Source organism: Vanacampus margaritifer, chromosome 9 (genome assembly GCF_051991255.1).
Source record: "Vanacampus margaritifer isolate UIUO_Vmar chromosome 9, RoL_Vmar_1.0, whole genome shotgun sequence".
In the NCBI taxonomy this organism is placed as follows: domain Eukaryota; kingdom Metazoa; phylum Chordata; class Actinopteri; order Syngnathiformes; family Syngnathidae; genus Vanacampus; species Vanacampus margaritifer.
The window spans coordinates 6,134,198-6,151,040 of record NC_135440.1 but is presented as its reverse complement, the minus strand read 5'-3'; the positions used below and the strand labels follow the sequence as shown (position 1 = coordinate 6,151,040).

General features: G+C 39.8%; 1 protein-coding gene across 3 annotated transcripts in view; it reads left to right on the top strand.

The window, feature by feature from the left end:
* Positions 1-12,458: 12,458 nt before the first annotated feature.
* Positions 12,459-16,843, top strand: part of LOC144058062 (zinc finger protein 516-like) — a 56,372-nt gene continuing 51,987 nt past the window's right edge. For all 3 annotated transcript variants that reach the window (XM_077576284.1, XM_077576285.1, XM_077576286.1), the window contains exon 1: positions 12,459-12,704. The gene's annotated coding sequence lies outside the window, so the exon portion shown is untranslated. The remainder of the gene's footprint in view (positions 12,705-16,843) is intronic.

The following is a 16,843-nucleotide window of genomic DNA, read 5'->3' as shown; positions in this document are numbered from 1 at the left end:
GTGTAATATGAAATGCCTTGCCCACATGTATGTTCTCCACTTTTCTGTTGCCCATACACACCCCAGTGCCTTCTTTTCAACAGTTGAGTACTTCATCTCCACCTGGGTGAGTGTGCGTGACGCGAAAGCAACAGTTCTTTCAGAAAAATCTTCCTGAACCTGTGTCAGGACCGCCCCTAGTCCATAGTCAGATGCATCCGTAGGAACAATAGTTTGCAGGTTTGCGTTGAACATCGAGAGGCCAGTGCTGCATATGAAGAGACATTTTACTGTTTTGAAGCCTGCTTGTGCCTCTGAAGTCCATTTGAAAGGTTCTGTTCCCCGGAGAAGTGCTCTTAGAGGCTCAACGATTATAGCATAGTTTGGTATAAATTTTTAATACCATGATGTGAGTCTTAGGAATGACCTCAGTTTGGGCAGGTCAGTAGGTGGTGGTGCATCAGAAATAGCCGTCACATGGGAGTCGTCAGGCTGTAAACCTTTTTCGGATACTTTGTGTCCGAGGAAGGACAGTTTTGTCTGTCTGAATTTGCATTTGGAATGATTCGGTTGGAGTCCAGCCTCTTGTATACACCGAAGCACAGCTGTCAGTCTTTCATCATGGTCTTCCTTTGTGGCGCTCTAAACAGTGATGTCATCAAGGTAACACTGCACTCCTTTCAAACCTTTCCGGATGATTGGCATCATCCGCTGGAAACAGCTGAGTGTGAATGCCAGTCGAAATGGCACTCTTTTGAAACGGACCAAACCATCTTGTGTGATGAATGTAGTTAAGGTGCGGCTGTCTTTGTGTAACTCCAACCGATAATATGCACTCTGAAGGTCCAAAGTGGAGAATAGAGTTGCTCCCCTCAACTCTGCAAACATTTCTTTAATGTGGGATAGTGGGAATCCATCAACAACTGACTTATGTGGTTCCCTTAAGTCCACACACAGTTTCGGATCAGGTCTATCTTTTCCTGTGGTGACAACAATCAGCGAAATCCACTCTGATGACTCAACTGGTTCTATAATCAAGATCCACCAATTTTTTTCAATTCTTTAGACACTGCTTCTCTAACTGAGAATGGTAGCCTCCACAGTTTCTGTTGTACTGGCTTGACATCCGTGCGTAGTTTGACTTTGTGGACAAACCCCTTAGCATGTCCCAATTTTGGGGGTGCTTCATCTATACTGGCTATAGATAACGTGGGTGGCCTACTGGTGGGCAAAACTTGACTATCCTTCACTTGCATCTTCTTCATCTTGCAGCGCGAAACAAGTCCCTGCCTAGAACTGCTAACCCAGATTTCACAACATAAAGTGCTGCGTTTATAGTGAGATCTGTAAATGCCGCGTTGGCTGCCAAACAACCTTTAACAGGTATAGGATTGCCGTTATAATCCTTCAACCGGTACTTTGGTTTCATGAAGGAAGCCAGTGGACTACAGATTCTGGTACTATGGACACTTTTGATCCTGTGTCCAACATCCACTCAATGTCATGGAACTCTGATCCTGGAATGCTGACTTAAACAGTGCAACGTGTTTGATCAGCGCAATTAGTGTCCACATTCAATACAGTCAATTCTGGGAGAGTTTCATCTTCGCTCACCTGTGTACGTCCCTGACAAACTTTGGCAAAATGTCCTCTCTTTTTGCAGGAATTGCAGGGCATCCTGGGAACCTGGCAGTGTGGTGTAATGAGCCACATCTGTTGCATGCTTTCCTTAATACTGTCGGTAGTGAAGATTGCATTTGGGTTCGCTTCTTGAAGTTTCCGTTACCCTGTAGCGAAGGTCCCTGTTGAACAATACAGTATGTACGTCGCTGTCCGGTGCTCCCTCACACATAGCCTTAGCCTCAGATACGGCCGTTTCAGTTTGACGTGCAATAGACACAGCTTTGGTGAGCGTGAGCGGTACTTCCAGTAGTAAACGCTCCCATATGCGTGCTGAGTTAGTCTTTTCAACGATCTGGTCTCTAATCATTTCCTCTTCCATATTTCCAAATTGACATGTCGTAGCTAATTCCTTTAAAACAGCAACAAACTGGTCTGTGCTGTTACCTGGGCGTTGACCCCGTTATCTGAAGCGGTAACGTTCAGCCACAACATTTACCTTTGGTGAGAAAAAATTTGTAAGCGCTTCCAGCGCTGTACCGTATTTGTCATCAGTGACCGTTAATGTGTAAAAAAAAGTCTCTGACCTGCACCCAAGCAGTGGATGAGCAGCGCACTTTTACGCGCCTCCGGCAATTCTGAGTCAGAAATCGCCAGCAAGCAGTTCTCGAAAGTTCGTATCCATGCCTTGAATGGCACCGGCGGTTCCTCGACCGTTTGTAGAAAAGGTGTTGGTTGGCTCAAGTTTTGAGCCGCCATCCTTGTCGCCAATTTGTTATGTCCTCAAATGAATCAACCTGTGGTTCATTCTTGTGACTTTATTCAGCTTCCAGCAAGAGAAATTCATCGTCAACCAGTCCTCCTTACTTATTCCTTAGATCATGCAGGCACAGAGCACTTCTTCAGGCTGGCTACAGCAAAGCCTCGGTGCTGACGGCAGCCCCTGGGCGTCCGTCTGGAGCTCCACACTTAGCGGGCGGAATGCGTCAGAGATGGCTCCTGTGTCCGTTATCCACTGCCAGGTAATTTTAGCTTGTTATAGCCTTAGTTTCTGTGGCGTTGGCTCCAGACACCAAACGTTTTGTTGTTGTTATTTGTTTGTTGTTGTTTTAACAATGTGCGCGAGTGATTTGATTAGCAGTGGAAGGAGAATGTGTCAGGCTAGTAAACCCCAGCTATCTCCCCCCAGGTCCTAAAAGCTTTCGCAATTTGTTTTGTTATTGTAAGTTGCATGAATGGGGTAGATGCCACGGACTTCCGTGTTTTACACATCAGCGCCATTTCCGGCCGCGTTCCAACACCCGCCCTCTAACTGCGCGCTCCTGCTCATCGGCTATCTGAAATGCTTCGGACACTGAGACACTACACACTCGCAGCCTCGCACCCGTCGACGGAGGCACAAAGGCGGAAGCGCAAGTACTAGGACGCGGCCCACACGTCGCAAACCGGAAAAAGTTGATGGGTGAAAATGCGGAAGTCCCACCTTCTCCGTGGCATAGTCCATAAAGTTGTTAAAAGACAAGTGAAGCTATTCTCTAAATGTCTTATTGTATTTGTATTTATTTTGTATTTCTCCTCTACGCTCCTTTATGATGAACTCACACTTTGTGAGTTTATGTGTTTATTTTATAATTATAATTTTTTTAAGTCGTCTGCGCTGACAGTCCGTGCTTGTGTGACGTATTGTGGAAGTGACGTCAAGAGACGAGCAGTAATTGTCTAACTACTGCCACCTAGAGGCTTGGCATGCATGTCAATCAGCTTTAAAACACAGTCCTCCGTTTTTGTGCGTTTTTGTGGCTGTGTGTGTTATTTTTTTTAAACAAATGAGGCAGTGTGGATAATTTTAGTTTTTTTCCCCATGGGGAGGGAGGTTAATAGTCGTTTTTAAAATACCCAGCTACGTGTGGACAAGGCCTCATCAAGAGATGCACCACAGCCACTTCCAGTATGCCGTTGAGTTAGGTAAGGCCCATGATGAACTTGTTTAATTCATGTAAACAAATTGTTTTTTTGCAATAAAGATCATAAAACTGATATGATTAAACATTTAATGTTAATTTAACATTTAATAAGGCTATTTTAATATTTTATACAAAAAAATCTGTTGTGCTGCTCAAAAGTTTGTAAACCCTGCAGGCATGTTCAGATTTTTTGTATAAAATATTAAAATAGCCTTATTAAATGTTTAGTCATACCCAAATCAACAATGCTGACATTGAAAATAATAGACTTGAACAAAAATAATAATAATAATGTCAGATTTCATGAGTACAAAAGTATATGAACCTCTCACTTAATTGGACATTGCATCTCTTTTTGCAATGATTACTTTATCCAAACACTTTCTTTAGTGATTTATCAGTCTTTCACATCTACTTTGGGGGAATTTCTGCCACTCTTCCTTGCAAAATGCAGCCAATTGAGAGAGGTTGAATGGGCGTCTAGCATAAACTGCCCGCTTCAGGTCCCGCCACAGTATTTTGAAAGAATTTAAGTCAGAATTTTGACTGGGCACATCCAGAACATGAATCTTGTTGTTCTTCAGCCATTCCTTGGTTGTATTGCTGGAATACTTTGGATTATTGCCATGTTGCATGATCCATCTTCTACCAGGCTGTAACTTCACAAAGGACGGCTTCAGGTTATGATCCAGGATTTCACAAAATTCCTCTGAACTCATGATTCCCTGGACTATGTGGAGTTGTCCAGGTCCTGAGGAGGAAAAGCCAGCCCAGAATTAAACATTCTCACCGCCATGCTTCACTCTCGGGTGAATGTTCTTTTGCTGGTATGCAGTGTTGACTTTTCACCAAACATGACTGTTTTAGTTGTTCAATTTTGGACTCCAAAAAGCTTCAGGTTTGTCCAGGTACTCTCTGGTATAGTTGAAATGGACAGCCTTGATCTTTTTTGTGAACAAAGGCTTCTACCTAGCAAGCTTGTTTTAAAGCAATGCAGCTTAGGGTTCACTTACTTTTGCACCAACATGAATTGACCCAAAACTCATTTTAATTAAGTTTTGACAACACAATTGATTTAAAAAAAAAGAAGAAAAAAAAGAACAATGCATTGAATTGATTGACTACACCTGTTATTTAATATAAAATGTAATTTATTTGTAATATAATGTGATAATTTCAAATTGTATTTGCAGATCATTGCAGGAAAAATTCTGGCTGGCATGAAGCGGGATGGCAACCAACAGTCTTACCTTTCACTGCAAGTTAGTTTGTAAATAGTTTTTCAAGTTGTTAGTCAAATTGTTATAATGATTACTGCATTTAAATGGTTTATTTGCCATCAAAACACATGTTTTTAAATTGTTGGTGTTAGTGTTTTACAGAAGGAAAGCACTCTTCAGGTGTTTGTGGTGTCACAAAAGGAAAAAAAAACGGTATCAAAATCACTGATGTGCATGAAATACATCTTTTTCACAAGTTTGTTTTCTCAGACTTTTTGTCAAAAATACAGGACACTTTTTTTCTGTTGAAAGATGAGAGTTCAATCTTTCATTTGGTAGTGGCTGAGTTTGCATAGTCCTAACACACAATTTTCTGTGGGCCTTGAAACACCAGTCAAAATGCTCTAAAACAGCTGGCACTATGAGGTGATATTTTCTGAAAATGGCTAGCAGCCATAGAGTTAATAAAGACATCAATACTTACTACTGGCTGACAAAATGAAATTTGTCATGCAGCCACATTGGTCTAACCATACAATGAAGCATCAGTGCCATCTTAGCCATGGCATTCATTTAATTCATTGAGAATTACCGGTACTATAAAAGTTTCAAAAGTTCAAGGTAGGGACAGTCATCTCAGTTTCATTATCCCAAACTCACTTTTAAATAGTTGCCTAAAACGAACCAAATCGTCTTTGCCATTTAGAGTTTTGCGCTGTTACTTCATTGTACGACTTGGCGAGTTAAGCCAATTTGAGTAACAGTGCTTTATTTGAAACAATATTACGAGATAAATCCTTGAAGGTAAGGAGCTACACAGATAGCCAAACAAAAGATAATCAATATCATATGGTGCATGGCCTCGAGTCTAGGCCAGCTTCCCCGGCGTACTCATCACATGCCTCTGAGCAGTTGTCTATCAGCACATTCAATGTCAGACACAATGTCAGAAAGGCAACATGTCCGGGGCACAGTGTTAATTATGACACCATCATGACGGAAAACACACTCTTCTAATATGGCAGCTTTCACCACAACAAAACATTGCTTGTTGTTGCTCAACATAACATTCATGGCAAGAACACATGAATATGATTTTACATGCAATAAGTAGAGATTGCAGTTGTCATTTATGATGAATTGTATTGTATGATTACAATTTTAAAGGTTTCCAAGGCACTCAATATAACCCTATGTTTGTGGCCAATGAGTGTAATGTATACAATAATTATTGTAGCTGATGGTGCCTTTTTCTGCCCTCAATCATATACATAAACAAAATCTCTTTGAAATGTGAGGAGACGCAGAGCCTTCCCTGTGTGTGATGTACAGTACCAGGCATCACCCAGGGTGTATTTTTTTTACTTGCCTTGTGACAGCTGTCTGTGAAAGGGTCATTGTCACTTGTAAAATAAATCATGTGTGGCAAGGTTAATCTACAGCTAATTTCCTGTTTTACTATTAATACACAGGACATTCTTATTTAAGATGAAAAGGTGCACTACACCAGCAGAAGGACATGATTTCATAATGACATTACGTTTGTAATACTATGTGTGTGTTCTGAGCGGTTGTTGCCTCCTTCTAGAAACCAATTTTCTCTGAACATGCACAGCAGCCTTTAAATAAGTCTGAAAGTATGTTTGCCTTTTTCTTTTCTTTTTTTTACATGACAGAGGGTCATGAATCCTCTTGAACGTGTATGTCTTTTTCCACATCGCATGTATTGAATGTGACTGAGGCTGCATATAATCACACTTTATACAGTACTGCATTTCTGGTTTGTGTGTGTGTTTGAAGCAATAATTCTGCCAAGGTGCCGACAGAGAGTATAGGGGAGGGTGAAGGAGGAAGAGGAGGAGGACTGAAGACAATGTCAGCGCTGCAGTATGATCCTGTATCTGCCTCCTGCAGTCACAGCTGCTTAAAATGCACTGCTACACACATGCACAAACTCTCTCTCACTCTCTCTCTCTCTCCCTCTCTCTCTCACTTTCACACACACAGGAAATGGCCTCAATCACTGTAGAACACAGCCCCAGTTTCTCATTCCAGATGGGATTATGATGTTATTATTGCACGATTACGCCACATAACTATATTAACAACAGAGCACAACCTAGAACATTTCAATCATTCACCTTCGCTTTATATCTAGAAGACTTTTCATCAACCCCTCCCTGCTTCACACATTGTACACACTTTGGAATAATACCAGAATTAAACAATTTACTTTTGTCCTTCCAGCTGCTGTTGAATTAGCTATTATCAGCATGGTGTAATTATGTTTGCACAGTGATGTATTGTCATTATGTATGTTTTTGACTTGATGAAAATTCAGTGCTCCAACAACTTTTCTGTCTGATCAGATGTTTGTTTTTTTCAGCACTGCTAAAATAGCATGAATAGAACGATGATCTTCTATGTGGGTGGATACACCCCCCTCCCCTCACGCCCCCATGGAATGTAATAAGATGGGAAAGGAAAGGTGGACAAAGACTGGAGATGGGAAGAGGCTAAAAATAAAAGGGATGTTAGCATTTCAAAAAGATGAGGGGCGAGAGAGTCAGGAAATGGACAAAGAAGTAAAGAGAAGCAGTTTCAACACACATTTTGAATTCTCAGGGGAACAAGACAAGTACAACAACATAAATATGCAGGTGATATTTGCTCTGCGGTTTTACTGAATTATACACTTTTATTTCAAATTAATTCTGCCCAGATCAACCACACTTACACACACAGCAACAGAGGTGTTATGATTTGTCATGTTCACAGGTAATGTGATATGTTATAAATATTGAATGCAGGATGCCAAGATGTGGGCTGTCCTATGCACTATACACGGCATACATACTGTATACACGCTCTTATGGTCTGGGTTAGCAGCAAAGTGCACTCCCCCCACACACAGTTTCCACAATCTCACCATTTCCCTGAGGTATCAACATGAGGGCTTGTCTTGCACTTCTTTGCCAGCTGACAATTAGCCTGCAATTTCTAATGCACTGCAAGCTAATTGAACACAAGGGGGCTGAAGGTGTCAGTCACCGTAAAATGCTTGTCACAGCGGCATATTCCGTAACTGAACACCACTACTTACAAAGGACGACCTTGGTGGACCAAACAATTTTCAAATTGACAAAAACAATGGGTGTGATGTGAGCTTGACTCCGCTGCAAGACCCAGAGTGAAGGCTTGTGCTCTGTTCTCAGTAAATTTTGTGATCCTTTGAGGTAATGCAAAGTTGTACTGTTATCTCTTTGTTAGTGCGGCAGCAGTACACATTATTGGCCTTGATAACACAGGTACACAGCAAAATCGTCAGTGATAGATTAACACTGAGAGTGTTAAATCTAACACACAGAAAAGTGTTTATGTGTCCACACCAATGAGTGTAAATCTGACACTTTTCAAAGTGTTAATTTTTTCACACTTACTCCAACACTGTATTTTGTTAAAAATTTACACTGGTAAACACTGAGTAGTGTTGAAAGTACTCCACACTAGTGTCGGTGTTAAACATTTAATTCTGCCAAACTACACTTAACTCTGGTGTTAAAACACTTATGAGTGTATTGCTCTAGTATCAATGTTAAAAAGGCGCTCAAAGTGGCCTTTGACTACTGATGACACAACATCAGGAGCAACTGGGGGTTCAGTATCTTGCTCAAAGACACTTTGACATACTCACACTAGCCTGGGATTGATCCCACACTCTCAGGGTCAGGAGACCACCACTCTACCACTGAGCCATGCCACCAACAACAACAACAACAACAACAACAACTGGATGTATTACTATTGAAATGTCAACTGCGCTGAAAAATTTCTGGAACCGGAAATGAGGGTGTGGTCAATTTAACACTCAAGGTAGTGATATTCAGGTTACACCCAACATCCACCCCAACACTCAAGGAAATTTACTCCGACAGTGTACCTTTTTATCCTAACAGTGTTAAAATAACACTGCTTACTGGAAATTTAACACTGACCGATTTGCTGTGTAGCTTTTCAAAGATTTGCCCTCAAGTGTGCATGTGTCTTTAATTCATTCACATGCAGCCTTTTTGTGCTAAAAGGTGCCAATGCATGGATAAATCTTTAATATTTGCTACTAGTGCAGTGACAAGTGCTCAGGGAGTATTTTATTTTATTTTATAAAGGTGAGGGGTCCAGCGGGGTATGTCTTCTAAAATACTATGAGTGATCATCAGAGAAAAGGGCATGTGCTAACGACAGAGATGCTTCTTCACTGATTGATTCCAAAAGAAGCAGAGAAAGGACACCTTAGTGTATGTTGTGTCTGGCATTCAGAGAGAGAGAGAGGGAGAGAGATGCTAGCCATAAAGACTGTTCACGTATAACAGGAGTTAGGAAGTATCTGAATAGTGACTCACACTGCAAGGATGGAGAACTGGGTGACTATCGACTATGATGCAACTAACACTTGTGCCTTTGTCATTCCGGGGAGTGGGGTTGTTTTCTCCTGTGAGTCATTAACAATTGAACAGTATCTGTTATAACTATGGATGTTGAAGTGCAATATAGAATGTGTAGATGGAAGCAAATTCCATAAAGATGTGTGTGGTTGTGTTTTTGTGCAGATCATAAGACGTCAATGTATCACAGAGTTGTTTGTGGGATTGATGATCTGTATAGGCCTTGCTTGTAGATGTGTTCTAAAGTCTTGTTTACACAGCATGCTAACTATATATACTATTAGCATTATATACAGTACACTGTATTCATAACTGTGTGGTGGAATGCTATGAAGCATTCAGCCTGCCGTTACAATTTAAAAGCTGGTCACTGATAAGATGTGACTCTCAAGTCACTAGCATCAGCAGTCACCCCCCCCCCCCCCCTCTGCCTTTCTCATGGCATGGCACTGGCTCTCACTCTCTCACTTTCATTGCACACATGCTGAGTAAACAGGCCTTTTGCAAAATACCCCTTAGCCTATGGAGTGACATTTATTACATATCACCGCAGCACAGACACACTGGAGAACACAACAATACTTGTTTAAATGCCTGGGAACGCACATGTTTTTTTTCTTAATCATATGAGCCCATGTTTCCACATCATACTTTATCACAGTTATCTTCCTTGTTTCTCCAGAAATTCCAGTCCTCCAAGAAAGTCAGTTTAACCCCTTTCTGCCTGCTTCTCGTGAGGCTCGAGGCAAAAACGACCTAATTAATCGCCTTCCTTTGGTTATTTTAGGTAGGTTCTCTTAAAAGACATATTTTCAAGGTGAACCCCAAAGCAAAGTATATAAGACCTGCAACCAGAAGAAGGCTTAAGTTCTGTTTTCCACAACAAGGTTTAAGACCCTGGTAACATAATTGAGCAGTACTGTTTTTTGTAAAATTACTTAAGCAGCTATGGTCAGTATTTTAAATGAAGGATGCAGGAATCTAAATTATGTGACATGTAATTGTTGTACAGTGAAAATATTGAGTCCGACCGGGTCGTCTAGTTTGTAAGACATAGTAAGGGAAACTTAAATTTTCTGAGATGCAGCATACATAATGATGAATAAAAATTGCTGTTATAATACAGCGGGTGCTCTGCTTAAGTTACTTTATTCTGTTTCTGATGTTCGAAGTCTCCAACAAAATGTTGTTTTACTACAAAGACAATAACAACGTAATTATGTCTTGTGTCTTTACGTCATTAAGTAAACATGAGGAAGTGGCGTTCCCTTCCTTGATCTGCATGTAATTATTTGAAAGGGTGCGTGTTTAAAAAAAATAAAATCTGTATAATTTTCACTACCGGATTGTGTTGATGCCGAGATGAAATGGCAGCACAATCTTTTTAACATAGTATTTATTTGAATGAAATCATGATGTTGATTTAGCCAGACAAAGTAATGTCGCACTTGACGTCTCCTAACGTAACATCTGCTTTGCGCTGATAGTTCAATTTAATGCTAACAAAACCATTCATATGGGAGGTGGGGGGGGGGGGGGGGACACAGTCTGCCACACAAGTACGACAGAGTTGTGGTTGGAATAAATTTTTCCCCATTTACACATTTTATGTCAGAATGAAGTGATATGGAAATAAAGTACTTCATCCCTCCACGATAATCCAATTTCTTCCACTGTTTTATGCATAAACCTATGTCATAAAATGAGTCTGTGACATGGTTTAAAGTTCACATCCATGTGGTCTGTACGAAAGCGTGCAGAAATTAGCGGATTTGAGTTTGGCGCCGTTGTGATGTAGGATTGTGACTCATTATTTAAGTACATGCTCACTCATCTCAGGAAAAATGACTGATGGCAACAACGCACTGCATTTAAAATGTAGCATCAGCAGCCAAACTCAGAGGAGTTGAGGGGAAAAAACTGCTTCTGTTGGATTTTGGAGAACTCCATCACATTTTGAAACCAGAATTGTGCTGTGTTGGGCACATTTTTTTAGAGGATGGCTTTGACAAGTCAAACGACTTTTACACATTCTACAAATACCGGATTTTAAGCAACACAGCCACAAATCTGAGTATAGCTTAAATTGAGAACCATCTGAGGAACAACTCTGTGGGTGCTGCATTGTTCAGTCATCCTCAGAGTGCTCACTTGGTGGACGTGAAGTCCCTAGGCATCCCTATGGAGGTGGAAAATTTGCTTGAACATGATTATACATATAATGTTGAATTACTGAATTAGTCCATTCAAAATCAAAATGAATAAAACGCAAAAAAGAAAAAAGAAAAAAAAGAGGAGGCTGAGCCACTCTGTAGTTATAAATAAAAGGCATTTGTATCTTAACATGGTTGAAAAAAAAAAGTCAAGATGAATAGCAACTTAAAAGGGTGAGAAACTGGGTCGTAAAGTTGATAACATAATGATCTGGCAAATTAATCTTCATAGAAATAAGGCTACAATTTACAGTATATGATGTATATGTCACCAAAAATGTACAGTCCCGGCTTGTCCTAGCTCAGGAGCCCTGGAGATCAAGTTAGGGGGAAACTGTTCCAGGCTAACTGGAATGGTGAACAACCCAGGGCGTGCATTTATGCAACTATATTCTCAAATAAAAATACGCGTGAATGTACATTTTCCAGGCAGGCCGATCATTTCTAAGATATATTTAAATTAATTAATACCCGCAAAACGTGTAGTGAGTCATTGTCCACGACTACAAGTATGACTACTTCGAGGACAAACTTTGTGTGCTTCTCCATTACAGCGTCAAGTCTCACTCAGGGCTCCTTTCAATTTGTGAGACATTCATGGACTCACTCCAAACTGCGACATTTTCAAGTTAACAACAATTCATACAAACGTTTCGTCACAAAGTCAACTTTAGTTACAAATCTACTGTCTTTGAATACAACACCAAAAAACGAACAAAACAAAAAGAACAACAACATCTAGATAGCTGATGTAGCCTATAGTGATACTATTATGTACAATTTTTAGTCACCCACTGCGAGGGCAAAGAGAAGAGAGGAAATAATTGCAATTCTTGCCGACATAACTAATGTCAAGCACAGTCTAATCAACGGTCCGATTACACAGTGTGCAATTAATTTCAGACACACAAGTAACGGTATCTTCGACGTTTCTGCTGCCGCTCACTTGAAGAAGTTGAACTTTCCGTAGGGTCAGCGAAGGCAGCACCGGTGAAACGACAGAGACCAGGGAGACACACACAAGAGTGGAGTGAGAGAGGAACCTGTACTCTTCCACAACATAAGGAGACAGGAATCCACAACAGATAAGAATCATTTTTGCTCGATTTCTACAAAGTAGGCTGTCAAAGGCTTCAAGGAAAGACACATAATACTGTAATCCATGTATAACTTGGCTGGATCCGGACTCTTGACATCTGTTTTTTGGAGCGGCGCACCGGTCTTTTTGTGTGTGCGTGTGTTGGGGCTTCAACGGTGTTTCAACTGGTAAGGAAGTGACTGCAGATATTTATTTGTTATTTTGATGGTGTGTTTGCTGCGCTGCTGCCGTTAGCCTGACGTTTCGCTTCGAGCGTGTGTTTCCTTTTAACAAGTCATTTCCTATAAGAGTGAGAAATAAAAGTGCATTTACTACAGTAGAGATAAAGAGTCATTTTGAGCAATGCTTGGCTGATAGGAAACTGGAACTTCACTGAACAAGAGCAAACTATCAGTATATACCGTTGTGTATCTAAGTTATGATATTAGAGCAATAGTGCAAACGGACAGAAGGAAAGCACACACACTTGGTCAAGTTAAAAATAAATGCAAGGTCTTAATAACAGTTGACGATTAAATATACTCTATGTGGCCGCATCCTCCCTCCGGGGCAGATTTATCATAATAGTTATGTAAAATAGAAGGGAGAACGATAAAAAGCTTGTGCGCGTGCATGCATGCCAAAGCAGTTCCACTGGATGTTGTTTTACAGTTAATCTAACAAGAATGATCAAGAATCTAGGCGTGTCCAATTTTTGTGTTGTTGGAATTTTTGTTGAGTAGCCTTTATGACACGCACTCAACATACGCGCGTGCATTTTACACACTCAAAACAACAATAATGTAAAAATAACAATTCAAGTACCGGTAGCCTCCTACGTGTTTATTTGTGATCTCCTTTACCTGAACTTGGTGTGAGAAGTAGTAGGCTTATTTATTATCGTCACTGTAAAGAGAGAAAAGGAGGAGGGAGCCTGTGTAGCTTCGTAGACAGGATTACATGTAGATCTCAGACACTATTTGATGCTATTTTTTTCCCCTTCCATCGACAGGCAGCTGCTCTCACTGTGTAATCACAAAACAACCTGCCACACGACACACCAGTAATTTATGATTTATCGCAGCCAAGGTGACTGAGTCAATGACAGTCGTGAACACGGTCATGTTTAGTCAGTCACTAAGCTTTATGGAAAATGTGAAGGACTAGATTGGGATATTTTACATCTTTAAATGTGATTCAGTTAAAAAAAACACACACAATGGACACAGTATTTTCCTGCAGTGTTGTTTTCTCAGGTATCTCCATAACACAGTGCTTGTTATGCATTGTGAAGATAGAGACTTTAGTAGAAGAAAGGAATATTACACGTTCGACTAAAGCTTTTTGTGGTGACAAGTTGACTAATAACCAAAAGTCAATGCCACTGTTTGTTTTATAATCAACTTTTTAAAGAACACAACTTGATGTTTTAAGATGTGGACCTGAAAGATGTGTGACGTTATCTTCCACTATTGTGTCATATAAACATATTTCGGTTTTGACAGTGGAACCGTTTGTCTTTTGTAAGTAGTTTGTGGGCTTATCATGAACTTTCAACTCTGTTATGACTCTTTTCCACAGACCTGACTTTTGTAAAGCTACCCCCCACCCCCCAACACTCCCACTCCCACTCACCCACAAACTTACACAAACACATTTTGTCGCTGTGTAAAGTTTCTTACATAGTTAATATCATTTTCTTTCAGCAAGAGAGCATTTTAGTGATGTGTCAAGAAACAATGAGGACAAGGCAGGGCTTTGTGATGGTAGAAATGCATGTTTAACCCATGTGAATGAATGGAGCCTCACATTCCGGAGCGGCAGCCCCTTTGCTGAACGGCTGCACTAACCGCTGTTTTCATTACTCATTCATTACTACCTTGTGTCTTTATCAGTAGTCATTTACCTTTGAGGATCTCGATTGTCGCAAGACAACAAAATAACATGTCTATGGTGATATTACAGTAGAGGGAATTTTTCCAACAAACTTTGTGTCTGGTAACTATAGCATACATTTGACTCCTAATCAAAGCCCATACAGCCATGCAAACCCCCTCCCCATTTCATTGACTTGTATGCAGGCTTGTATAAAGTACTTGATTGAAAGTGCACATTTCTTAACAAAAAATGAATTTGTTTGAAGTTAGTCACCTTGTAGAAGAGAACTTAATAGTCTATTTCGCATTTCCTGTGCTTTAAAAGTCATTTTATTACATTAAAGATGCCTAAATATTGGAAGTATGGGAGTGTTTTTTAAGTGAGTGGTTACAATTTTGATCATTTTTACTTATTTTAATTTAGTTTTTACTTAATTTACGTCAGTGGTGTCATTAGTTCAAGACCTGTGTGTTTGCTAATGAGCGCCATTGGCATTTGCTGACCTCAAGCCGGAAAAGGGGGACAGAAAGCACACTACCAGTGTGGAGGCTTTCTTATGACCTGCGTGTCATTTTCAGGACCTCCCTCTACCGGTATCCCCGCCACTTCAGTATAGGCATGACTATTCTTCCACTTTGCGCTAAGCGTTTATCTGGTTGTCCATAGAGCCTGGCAATAATTCGAATTCATTTAATTAATCGTCATTTTAAAAATCGAATTGTAGAAAATTAACTAAATTGTGAAATTGAGGTGCATATAAATATTTTACATTTATTATAAATTACATATACATTAAAATATATTAAATATAATAATAGTAATAAATATATATTTTTTATTATTATATATTACATTTATAATAATAATAATAATAATTAATGTTATGTTAAAACTGATTTAAAATTGGCATACGTTGTCTGAACATTTTGCACAGGAATCATTTTTGAATAAATGAAACCTTTAAATGTTCGTTGGGTTTATTAGTTCAATTAAAATCTGTTAAAATCGTAATCGTCCAGACTGATTGAAAAACATTTTTTTTTGGTCATATCGCCTAGCCCTACTTGTCCCTGATCTCAACTTGATCTCAACTCGATTTGATCGTTTTGGCCTTTGAAATTCACTTTACGACACCTCAAAATCATCAATATATACCACACAGCTCTCCGACTCTATTATGATACAAGGTCTGCTGTCTATTTTGCAGTGATGGCATTGATCCTCTGCTGCATGGTGGGGTTTTCCCCTCTTAAAGGGCAATCTCACTGCGTTAACCTAGAAGCACCAAGACCCTCCCTGGATTAAATAATAAAAGAGCCCTCCATGGGAAACACGGCTTAATGCCATGGAATGAAAATGTGATGCATCTACCACCTTACAACTTGTGTGTGCTGTATGCAGTTTTGTGTGTAACTGTACTACATCATCCTTAGATAGCAAATTTTGGAAACTGTATTAACAGGTAATCTCTTTATTTGGGTCGCATCTGCCCCCTACCCTTGCATAACTTATGCAAGCAAGGCAGGTAGTACACTGTAAAGTCGCATTGCTGTGCTGTCTAAATTAAAGTCCAAGAAATTGATGCAGTAATCAGAGGCTTATTATAGCAGAGGGTTTGGAGTTGCTGGGTGGCAGGGGAGGAGCTGCTGCGGGGATTCAGGCACAGGCACATTTTAGTCTTCGCACTTGCTGGCAGGGAGGGGAAAGAGGAATGTGTTGTGTTGGTCCCAATTGTTGATAATACTACTATTGTTTAGTCAGTGCGGCCAAAAGTTGAACGTTAGCTCTGGAATGATCTTAAACAGTGAGGCAAGGAATCCACTCAAATGAATTTAGTTTGTACAAACAATGAGTTGACTTATTTTCCTCATACTGCATGAAAGAGGGAGGAGCAAAATGAGTAGTTCATATTCTTAGTGTTTCTTTGATGAGTTATGCTTATCAATTATTTTGGGGAATTAGTGCAGCATTTAGATGTTTTGTTTATGAAGTTTTTAATGAAGAACAAAAACAGCTATACCGTTTGTGAGAGAATAATTTCAAAAAATAACATGTAAATGCTGAATTTGCTTTTTTTAAGTGTCTTTAATTACAAAACAGATCACATTTACTAGCCAGCATGAAAACAAACAGTGGGTCTGAACAAACCGAAGCATAGCTCAGGGTAAGGGGCATAGTAAGAGTACAACTGGACATTGATCCTGTTTTTTTTTTAAAGAGAAGAAACCAATCTTTGTTATTAGTAACTTTAAACAAATGAATCAATACAACCAATAAAAAAAATAATAATACCAGTGTTATTTATTCCTTACCAAATGTGTTTTGGCAATTATATTCCTGTCTAATGCACTAAAGGCTACATTAGCGTATCAGCTTTATACACATTCATAATTGTGTAATATTACTAATTAAATGCAAAACATTGAAACACAGCATCAATTAGGAAATA